This window comes from Cupressus sempervirens, chromosome 4 (assembly GCF_028749045.1).
Source record: "Cupressus sempervirens isolate cs-2001-9-10 chromosome 4, ASM2874904v1, whole genome shotgun sequence".
NCBI lineage: Eukaryota > Viridiplantae > Streptophyta > Pinopsida > Cupressales > Cupressaceae > Cupressus > Cupressus sempervirens.
This window is the reverse complement of record NC_143121.1, coordinates 489,171,423-489,184,179: the sequence shown is the minus strand read 5'-3', so window position 1 is coordinate 489,184,179 and position 12,757 is coordinate 489,171,423.

The window sequence follows — 12,757 nt, the reverse complement described above, 5'->3', positions numbered from 1 at the left end:
GGTGTAGAGACTGTGATCCCACGAGACAAGTCCATGTCTATCAATATGCCTACTATTGTAGAATAACTAATACCCCATAATTCACCTTCTAGTGACATTAGACCATCATTTATAGAATGTGAAAATTAGCTAAAAATGTTGAGTATTAGAATGGGGGAGTATACCTTGGACTGTATTGTAGAATTACCTATTTCCCCGCATTCTTATGGTAAACCATCTACAAAGACAAAGCCTTTAGCTTTTGCTATGAATATCGATGGTACCTTTGTCAAGTCCTTACTATCCCTAGAGGATGAAAAGGAAGAACAAGTAGTTAGGGAAGAACCAATCAATGAAGTTGTACTTACCATGCTTATACCTCCTAAGAAATATGACAAAGCTTATAATTTTCTCAAGAAGGTGGGTTACTCGGATCATGGACCCTTGAGAAATAAAAAATGCAGTCTCATTGAACCTATTAGTCACTCTAAAGGTTGTAAAAATGAAGATAAAGTAGTTTAGGATTTTGGGCTAGAGACAATCTTCCCATCTATGATAGAAAATCTCCACTTTCTACAAGTGATTTAGAGGATGAGGTTCAACCTCTACCTACCACTACTCTAGAAGCTAACTTTATCCCCTCAACTTCCCTTCTTTGGGGAGAATATGTACCCAAACTTGATGAATCTAAAATTGAAAATCCTAATGCAAAAAGAATCGGGAGAAATATTGCTTGGCTTGTGGCTTTAGATCATAACACCAATTCTCAAGAATATGAGTGAGAATCCCTTTCTAATGCCTCTTGTGAATTGGGTGTAGATGTGGTACATGCTTATGTTACTCAACCTAAGTTAATTAATGAGTCTTGTATAGAGTTAGATGAGTTTAATTTGATACTTGCCTTTGGGGATCACACTAATTCCTCTAGGACTTATCCTAATCTAGATTTCTTTGGAGCTTTCCCTATAGACTTGACCTCTCTCATCACTAGAGATGATTCCTCTCACATCAATAGCCTCTAAGCCTCCACCTTACTTTCACTTATGCACACTAATCTCAAATATTGGTCTATTCAAAATCAAAGACCTAAGATACCCTCATTTCAAAGGCCACCTAAATGTCATTGAACTTGTGGTATCTTCCACTAGTGAACTGACAGTTAACATGACTAAGATAGTCAAGTACCTTAGTCATAAATTGAATATAAAAATGAAAGATAAGAGTTCATATGTAAAAACCCACCTTTTGGCAGTGTCTAAACTTTAAAAAAGAGAAAAAATAAAGATGTATTTGAGGGTGAAAGCCTCTTTGAGGTGCCCGAGGATGAGATACTAGGTAGTATTCCAAGATATTTTTAGGAAAGATCATTGGTTTTGATAGAGTTGACACATCCTATTAACTTGGGTGCTAAGGAATCTCCAAAAATTATACATTTGTCTTAGTCTTTATCAATAAAAGAAAAAGGAAAATTCATGCAATTATTTAAGGAAATAAAGATTAACTTTGCATGGACCTATGCCGATATACCTAGTCTAGATATAGAGCTCATTATGCATCACCACTCCATCACTCCTAGGGTTAAGCCTGTTAAACAAAAATTAAGAAAGATGCATCCTCATGTTTCCTTGTTAGTCAAAGATGAGCTAGAAAAAATACTAAGTGCTTAGTTCATTAGAGCTATTGACTATGTAGAATGGATATCTAATATAGTGCATGTTTCTAAACATGACAAGTACATCCATGTCTGCACAGATCTTACATATTTAAAGAAGGCATACCCAAAGGATAATTTTCCACTACCAAAAATCAATATGATACTAGACATGAATGCAAGCTATGAAATAAATTCCCCAATGGATAGCTTCTCATGGTACAACCAGATTAAGATAGCTCCTAAAAACTAGGAGAAAAAACTTTCACTTGTGCATAGGGTATATTTTGTTGGAATGTCATGCCCTTTGGGCTAAAAGATGTAGGTGCTACACACCAAAGAGATATGACTACAATATTTCATGGCATGATGCATTATATGGAGGTTTTGTTGATGATACCCTTGAAAAAATTAAACAACCAAGCACTCACCTATCTAACCTGAGTTTGATACTAGACTTAATCACAAAAACTGTGATTTTGATGTCACATCTAGAAAATTGTTAGGGTACATAAAATTAGCTAAAGGCATAGAGGTCAATCCAAAAAAAGTGCAAGCTATTATAGAAATGCTACCTCCCAAAAACATTAGTAAACTAAGGAGTCTGTAAGGAAGCCTTTAGTTCATCAAGATGTTCACATCTCAACTAGTTGATAGATCACAACCACTAAAAAAAACATGCATAAAGGATATGCATGCATATGGAATGAAGAGTGTGAGAAGATCTTGGCTCAAATCAAAGAATAACTAGCAAATCTGCCTATCCTCATGCCTCCAATTCAGGGGAATCCTTTGATTTTTTACATCTCAACTACTACAAATTCTCTAGGAGCTTTATTAGCACAACAAGATGAGAATGGTAAAGAAAGAGCTATAGATTACATCATTCATACATTGGTCACCTATGAGATCAATTACAATAGTATTAAGAAATCTTGTCTAGCTGTACTATTTTTATCACAAAAACTTTACCACTCCATTCTCTCACATACCATGTGGCTTGTTACAAAAACTATTCCTTTGAAGTATCTCTTAGGTAAGGCTTCACCTATGAGTAGACTATAAAAATGGATGATGACTCTTTTGGAATTTGACATTCAATATGTCAAACATAAGGCTATCAAAGGACAAGCTATTGCTAATCAACTTACTAAATTCCCAATCAAAGAGAGCACTCTTATGAAAATTGACTTTCATGATTTATCTATCATGTATGTTACAAAAAGGACCTAGAAGATGTTCTTTGATGGTCCGTATACCCAAAATGGATTTGGTCCTAGAATTTTGTTTGCCATGCCTCATGGCTATACTATTCCAAAATCTTACATGTTACTATTCCCATGCACCAATAATATAGTTGAATGTGAATCTCTCACTAACAAAATCAAGTTATCCCTTCAATGGAGAATAACAATGCTATATATCTATGTATATTTCCAACATTTCATCAATCAAGCTAATAATGAGTATCAAAAAAAATATGACAAGTTGATACCCTATAACAAATTATTGGATGCTCTAAGGAATTACTTCACTTTTGTCACATTCTAGAAGATCCCTAGGGCTGAAAAAAAGGTTACAAATGCTATGGAATTTTTGGCATCTATCTTGTAATTACAAGAGAATGAATCTCACTTCGAGTTTCTAGTGAAAGAACTATGCCATTCCGCCTATAATTCCCTTGATGAACAATTCATTTGCACCATTTTTTATCATGATTCCTTCCACTATGCTCCCATCTTCTCTTATCTATGAGACCAAATCATTCCCAAAAACCTTACATGTAATTAAAAATTTCATCTTGTTCACAATGCTTTCCATTACACCCTTGTATCTGGTTACCTATATAAAAGAGCTTACATGGAACACTTTGTAGGTCTCTAGAGATAGATGAATCTGAAAAGGTGTTAGCCAAAGTTCACAATAGTATTTGTGAGTCACATTTGAATGGCCTTGGACTTGCTTGGAAATTTCTTAGGGCAGGATACTATTGACCAACTATGCAAGTTGATATCATTCAATATGCTAAATCCTATCAGAAGTACCAACTACATGACAACTTGATTCATGCTCATGGGCATGAACTCATTCCCTCTATTACATAATAGCCTTTCCATCAATAAGCCTTTAACTTTATCAACAAGATTCATCTAGGTCCATCTAATAGAAACTAGTTTAGTATCACAACAACTAAATATTTCATTAAGTGTATTGAATCTATTCCACTTATTTTTGCTAAAAGAAAACATGTTGCCATGTTCATACTGAATCACATTATTTGTTGCTATGGAATTCCCTTCTCCATAGTTGCTCACAATGGGGGACAATTTAAGAACAAGGACCTTAGGAAACTTTGCAAGAAGTTTAAAATCAAGAAATATTAGTACTCCATCTACTGTCTCAAAAGGAATGGCCAAGCCAAGGCCTCAAATAAACACTCCTAAAAATATTGCATAGGACAATTCACAAATCAGGAAGGGATTGGCACCTACAAATTAATTCGATATTATGGGCCTATATAACCACTATACAAACTCCCATTGGGTCTATGTCCTTTCTGTATGTGTGAATATGTGGCCTCTGCTAACACACACACTTCAACATGGTCATTGTATGTGGATTCATCCTAGAATGAACATCGAATTGTTCATCCAAAAATTAGCTTGCAAAGCGACCTGTTGCCTTCTATCTAAAGGGAATTGCTTGTCAGATATCCTCAAATTTGAGTAGTTTAAGCAACCAAACCTTGTAAGAATGAAGGATTTGAATGCAATTTAAGCTATATGAATGTGCAACTAATCTAGATGAAGTATAAGAAATTAAGCTAAGAAATAAAATACATTAAACTAAAAATGTATGCATTATTAAGCTAGATGAATTTAAACTAAGAATGCAAGATGTGTGTAAAAATATGAGAAAATGTGAGTATGAATTCCTGAACCAATTTGATGCAAATTCTCCAAATTCATCCCCCTAAAATGAAGAGATGAGGGTCTCTTAAATAGACTTTCCTGGAATCCATCAACAGTTGAGATCGATTTCAATCAATGGTTAGGATTAAAGGTGAAGTTCAGTCATAAAGGGGGATTCCCAAATTAAAGAAAGTTAACAGATTTAATTTGAGTAAAATAAGGAGTTAACTAATTCAATTTGAGTAGAAAAGGAGTTAACTAATTTAACTCATGTTTAATCAATAGTGAACTAGAAATTTCCCTTTTTGAACTAAAGAGAGATTTTGGTGAAATATTTAATTTAATAAAATGAGATATGCTCTCATACTTACCTTTTTTATTTAATTAAATAATCTTTTAATTAATTAGAGATACTTTTCTTATTTAATTAAATAACTTCATTTAATTAATTAGGAATGGCTTCCCATTTAATTAAATAACTTTATTTAATTAATTATAAGTAAGTACTCCATTTAATTAATCAAGATAGGCGTATTTATTAAATTAAATAAATTTAATTCCATAGTACATTAGCCTTAAGATATAATTTAATTCAATTAAAGTATAAATACTTAATAATTAAATTATAATTAAATCAAGTAGGTTTAATGTGACTAATATGAGTACATACTATAGGAATTAAATAAGAAATATGATGAATGCAGATTAGGGTCTTATGCATCTGACAATTAAGTCAAGTAGTGAATAGCAGAATAAGAATTGCCTATTAGAATAGGACTTTAGGATTGATCAGAAATAGACCAGAATTGGTTGAGATGGCAATGAGCCAATTTTGGGGTATTACATTTTGCCCCTCTTTGAATGAATGTGTGAGCAGCACATTCAATTCAAAGAAAATCAGAAAGTATGATGCGAACATGAGATTGGTTCTGAAGTTGATTACACAAAGACCAATTGATAAGCTTTTAAGGATTATCTCTAGAACGAAGCTTAATCCCAAGGAATCCAAGTAGAGCACCTAGATACCTAAGATTGGTAGCATTTAAAAGACTATCTCTAGAACATAGCGTAATCTTTAAGGATCCAAATAGAATGTCTAGATACTTGAAATTGATAAGCATTTAAAAGGTTTCTTCAGAACAAAGTTTAACCTTTAAGGATCCAGATAGAACATCTAGATACCCAAGATTGAAAGCATTTAGAAGACTATCTCCATAACAAAGCATAATCTTCAAGGATCCACATAGAACACCTAGATACCTAAGATTGAAAGCATTTAGAAGACTATCTCTAGAATGGAGATTAACCTTCAAGGATCCAGATAGAACACCTAGATACCTAAGATTGATAAAAGAAAGATAACAAGGTCCAATCATGAGTTGTAGAATCATCCCCAGAACGAGGCTTGATCATCAGGAGTCAAGGTTTAGACTGTCCCAATATTTGTCCATCGAACTTTGAGAAGAGTTGTTATAAGGTTGATCAATTGATGAAAATATAAAATAGATGGGAAAGATGCCAAATAGAAGGGAACAAGATGCCCTGAGCAATGAGATGCCTTAAGTGATGAGAACATAAGATGGGAACTAGATGCCCCGATCATTAAGTATTTAATGATGTAATCATCCTGCCCCCTCGAGAGCAAAATTGAAAGATGAGACACCAAAAATATGATTTGAAGCAGTATATCATGAGATATAGAAAAAATTTGAGATTCAACAGAATCTAGAAGAGATCATAACAATCTAAAGAAGATTCAGGGTTGATTTGAAATGATTGCGAAGTCACAAAGACCAAGTTTGACCAAAAGTTGACCAAATTTAGCCACAGTTGACTTAAGTTGACTATTTTCAAAATGAATTTTGAAAATATGGCGCATGTAAAGTTGAAAGGATTCCAAGAATCAAAAAGTATCATAAAGATTTGGGCTGCACAAGCGCTCGATCGCGTCAGTCCCTACAATTTTAAAATGCATTTTTGAGGCTCTTAGGTGTGTCAAATTTTGAATTTTATCCCGAAAATGGATCCAAAATGGTCCAATTAGCTAGGGGTGTGATTTTCACCCAAATACAAGCATTTTGAAAAATTTGGTCAACACCTATATAAGGGCTCGAAGGGTCATTTTCAATTCATTTGTGTTTTTGTCTTGTAGTGATTTTGAGCTCTGATAGAGACATGGCAATGAACGTGAGATATCATCATTTTGAGTGTTTCAGATGACATAGTAGGCTAGCAGACTACGGGCCATTGGTGAGTCGTCAATTTCCCATCTTCGTACTTTTGTTTTCACACATTTTGAGGTCATTCATTACACATTTTAGCATGTTTTTTAGGGGTCAATTCTTTCTTCGCATGAGATCGATCTCTTCTCGTGCGGACATTGATTTCTTGGTGCGAGCAACTCTTTTTTCATGCGAATTCGTGATTCTTCACGCAAAGAAAGAATGTCTTCGCGTGAAACTTTACAATTTCATGCAAAAATTCATGAATTTCACACAAAATTCCATGACAATTTTGACTTTTGCACTTTAAAAATTACATTTTATTTCATTTTCATGCTTCATTTCGACTTGATATTGATCGTTTGTTTGTCATTTTTTGTTGTGCATCTAGGAGGTCTTTGGAGATGTTGCATTTAGGTCACACTATCTGCCATATGGAGAGTTATTGCAGAGTCTGGATGACATACATCGGGCACACACTGCCTGATTGGGTTTGTCTTCTCTTTGCCGGATTCTAGCCGTGATGGTGAATCATGGCTTACTCATAGCTTTGGTGGAGCATTTCCATTCAGAGACAAACACCTTCCACTTGTCAATGGGCAAGATGACCATCACTCTAAAGGACATCTAGAGGATTCTGAGGATTTCTTTCCATGGCACTCAGGTTATCTATGATACAGTGCCTCGAGCAAGGACAGAGGCATTATTAGTTGTGTTCGAGAGAGAGCTACCGAGGGGGAGGGCCATCAACTGGGATGAGCTCATGCATACCTATGGACCAACACATAGGCTGGCATTTGTGCTAGCTATATTCTTGAGCTGTTTCTTATGTCCTGATAGAGGAAAACATGGTTTGGAGTGTCGGTGGGGGGTCATGCTCCATAGGATGGTTGAGGCACCCGAGATCTTTAGGTGGGGTCAATGCATGTTGGCCCATCTTTTTCATGAGATGCATGAGGTCATCTTCCATGAGAAGAAGACCATGGCAGCAAGAGTATATGTGTTACAGATCTGGGCCTAGGAGCATCTCCCTATATGTAAGCCAATTTTTGAGAATGCCCGAGAGCCCATGGAGCCCTATATTTGCAGATATCGAGGGCATATTACCTAGGCTGACCTGGGGAAGACAGAGCAGTGGAGGATACATCTTGATGACCTGGTATCTATTGTATGGTGACCCTGACGAGAGAAAAAGGACTGGGATGATGCTCCTAGAGAGTTACCATGGATGTTCAGTTCTCAACCACTGGTGGGCAGGATGACATCTGTTATGGAGAGATTTGTGATCTCTCAAGTGTAGCGGCAGTATAGCCGACCACAGGATATTTCGCCCAAGTTCTGCGCCTATGCCAGGTTGCAAAAGGACATCGAGCTGGGGTGGCCAGCACAGATGGATCTAGGACGATCCATGATAGACATCTGCAGCCTAGCTGCAGTTCAGTGGGATTACCTACCAGCGATAGCAGATACCAGGATGACACCTGCATATCAGGCATTTTTGATTAGCCATCCATTCCCATATTTTACAAATCTAATGGGGATGGCAAGGCAGGCAGTGCAGATAGAGAGACAGGCACCCCAATAGTAGCAAGTACAGCCACAACCTCCAGTTCAACCACAACAGTAGTCACGAGTCCAGCACCGAGTTCAGTAGATGCAAATTCCCCCACATCAGATGAGATTAGACCTAGGTCTTGGGGGTAGTGGGAGTGGACAAAGATGACATCGTAGGTAGAGGATAGAGGAGGAGGCCCCTCAATAGGAGGCTCCACAGTAGTAGGTGCCACCACAGCCGTAGGCACCACCACAGCAGTAGACACCTCAGATGATGGATGAGGATATGCCAAATCAGTTGGCAGGTGGGGTCTAGGATGCGGTACGGAGGTACCGGGAGCAAGTTCGTCAACCTCCTGATAGTTGGGAGAGTTGTAAATTGTAGTAGCAGTTCAGGATGCAAAGCTAGTGGAGAGACAGTGGGAGACAGATCGTCAAAGGGAGCATGCAGAGACTGCAGAGTGGAGGCTAGAGCTAGTGCAGGGTGAGATCTGCTTCTAGTTTGCTCAGGCTATGTATTACTATACTGCATACACCAGCACCATGCCAGATGAGACATTGCAGGTTTAGCATTTCTCTCAGTACGCGCGAGAGTCTAGAGGTGCACGACCTCCTGTCAGGCTAGATATGCCACCACTACCTCTGCCACCTACTGCCCCTACTCCTCCTAGAGGCAAGGGTTTAGGATAGAGTTAGATGCTCTGTGCCTAATTTTTAATTTTGATTCCTGGCTATGTATCAATTGGTGTGCTACCACCACATATATCATTTTTGATCGATTGTACTTGAGTAGCGCCCATTTTTGTATTGACCCATTCTTTGATATATATATATATTTATGAGATTTTGAGCCGAGTATTCCTCTGTACATGTCATTGTCTATTTTGTTTTTCTTTGATGTACATGAGATGTATGTTGTTCTTAGATAGAATGCATATGTATAAACTGACATCTTACGTAGTGTTGCGTGTTTTTGTTTGACAGTCATAGGTATTCCATTGAGGAGCATGAATCGACGAACCAAATGCTTATGCATCCATGGAGGAATCTAATGCATGTGGAGTATCAACAGAATTACCATCGAATTGCATGCTAATGCAAATGGAGTATGTAATGCAAGACTATGTTAAATGCAACCCTAGGTCTGGTTACCAAGCCTCAATGATTTATCATCATTGGATATAAAATAAAGCTTGTATGTTATACAATTTCCACTGACATTGCAATCATGAAAATATGAATATAACATTCATTATTGGGGTGTTGGGATTAAATGTAAGCATTCGAGGCACAAGAAGCCAGAATGACCAGAACATTTGTCCCTTTTATGTAGCAAGTTAACATAAGCATCAGAGCATAAATGCTAGGATGACCTAAATGTTGCTTGCATAACAGGCACACCAAACACATGGGAGATCCCTCTTATGCTAAGTACTTAGTATTCATTCTGTCATCAATGACCCTTGCATTCGTAACTTAAGACAGAAGTGTGCTAGATATACTCGTAGTGACCCGTACGTTCACTTAGCAGGACGAGTATTAGTATTTTACTATAGCATGAAGATTTCACTCCAACAAACAAGGAGAAGAACCAACGTTATTGGCATATTCATATAAAAGGAGTCAAGGTACACATGGCCACCCAATACGAGATGGAGGCTCTTATAGTGGGTCTCCACACCCCTCTTATAGGAATAGCTCAACTTACTGGAACTAGACCACAAACAAAAAGGAAAAAAAAAGATCATGCCCCCAGTCATTACTTCTCTAGTCGAAGATGACATCATCTAGTTGCTCGAAGGGATATGATAAAGAAAAACAAAGCAAACAAAGAAAATGCTCAGAATATCCAAACAAGTATATAACTTTTGAGTTCAATGTTTTGGGATTGATGTCAAGTGCTAATGTCTAGAATACATTTGAAAGAAATCTCTTCAGTAGGGTGACAATAGTAGGCAGACATAGTTAGAACGACTGGTGACTGATGTCAAAGAGGAATCTTCACGATGAAGAACCTAAGAAGGACTAAGCGATAGTAGACAAACACAACCAAGATGACTAGTGACTGACACAAGAGATTTTCCATAAAGGAACCTGGAGACATGACCTGAGTAATGGTAGACAGACACAGCTGAAACAACTGGTAACCATTGCGAAAGAAATTCTATGAGGAGAATCTTAAAAAAAATGAGTGTCACTGGTGATAGTAGGCAGACACAGTGAGGACCACTGGTGACTATCACGAAGGAGATTCTATGAGGAGAATCTTGAAAAGAGAGTGTCACTGGCGACAGTAGGAAGACATAGTGAGGACCACTGGTGACTGTCACGAAGGAGATTCTATGAGGAGAATCTTGAAAAGAGAGTGTCACAAGCGATAGTAGGCAGACATAGTGAGGACCACTGGTGATTGTTGCAAAGGAGATTCTATGAGAATCTCGAAAAAAGTGACACTAGCAACAATAGGTAGACACAGTGAGGACCATTGGTGACTATCGCGAAGGAGAAGGTGGAATGCCCGCGAGCTATGACAAGACTCAATCCATGGATACATGAGCAGGAAGCAGGAAAGAAAAATCATGAAAGTGATTGTACAGAATAGCCAAAAGATGTGTTGCAAGATGGAGCATTGGGAACAAAAGCTACCTGTTTACTAGGTTTTCATCTTCTTGGCAAGTTTTCTCTTTTTTTGCTACCATGATGCCTATTTCTAGGTTTTCACCAATGGAACCTTTTTTGTTTTTTCAATTTTTTTTTATTTTTGAGATTTTTCACTTTTTTTTGTGTTACCAAGGCGCCTATTGCTAGGTTTTCACTAGGGAAACAATTTTTTCCAGGACTTTTTTCCAATTTTTAGATTTTTTTTAGGACATACAGATATGTACAAAGAGCTTGCTGAGATTTAATGAACTGTAAAATTGCTTTAGGTGGAGAGTATTGATAGGCTCTTTAAGCACTTCTCCTTCAGTTGTGGAAAGTTAATAAGCACCAGATCCATATACTGTAATAATGATGTACAAACCTAACTAGTTTGGTTCAAACTTTCCCTTTTGTATTTGCTGTTGTTGATTCTTAGGATTCTCTCTTAGGATGGGATCACCCAGCTGGAAGTTACGTGGCCTAATTCTCCTATTGTAGCTTCTTGCCATTCTTTTTTGATATGCTCGTAGATGATCACAGGCCACTTGTCATCGTTCATCCAGTAACACAAGCTCTTGAACCCGAGCTATCCTATAGTCATCATTAGTGATAAGGCCTTTCATGGAGATTCTCAAGGTAGGAATCTCAACCTCTATTGGAAGCACAACATCCACCCCATACACCAACGCAAAAGGAGTCATGCCCGTTGGAGTTCTAATGCTTGTCCTATATGCACATAGGGTTGGATTGATCTGGAGATGCTAGTCTCTCCCTGACTTACTAACTGTGTGATGAAGAATTTTGAGGATTGCCTTATTGGATGCCTCATCTTGGTCATTACCCTGGGGGTAATAAATGGAAGACCAATGTTGTGTAATGTTGAATTTCTTGCACAGTTCCTTGAGGTCTTTATTTTTGAACTGTCCTCCATTGTTAGTTATGATTGAAGATGGTATACCATATCTACATATGATGTAGTTTGTGATAAAAAGTGCTACAATTTTGCCATCAGCAATTGTGAGAGGGACTTTCTCTACCCATTTTGTGAAATAATCTGTAGCGGTGATAATGAACTTATGTCCATTGGAAGAGGTTGGGTGAATCTACCCCACCAAGTCAAAGGCCCATTGTTGAAATGGCCATGTTTTAGTAGAGGGAATCAGCTCTCTGGCTGAAGCGTGAATGAGATTCCCATGTAGCTGACACTGCTTGCAGGACCTGGCATATTTAACTGCTTCTTGCTCCATTTTAGGCCAGTAGTAACCAGCATGAAGGAGTTTGTGAGCTAGTGTCAGGCCATTGGAATGAGATCCGCAAATGCCTTCGTGAACGTCAATTAGTGCGCATTTGGACTCGTTGGGTTCTAAACACCTAAGGAGTGTTTTGTCGAGACCTCTCCTATATAGATCGTCAGCAATAATGACATAATGTGAAGCGTTATGGATTAGGTAACATTTCTCATTCTGGGTTAGACCTTCCAAAATGGTTTGATTATGAAGGTAGGAATAGATGTGATGGTAGTGGGATGATTCTTGTCCTATAATAGAACAGATCATCTTGGAATCAAGTGTGTCATAGGCTGGGTAGTGTAATGCTTCCACCAAGAACTCATGTTGGAGATCATTTTCTGGCATTTGTAGCAGGGAGGCTAGAGTGGCCATAGCATCAGCCGCTTTATTATCAGCACATGGAACTTGTTGGAAGGTGATGTGTGCAAAACACTTTGTCAAGTCATCAACCATGCATTTATAAGGAATTAGTTTCTCATCCTTTGTTTGATACACATCATTTACTTGGTT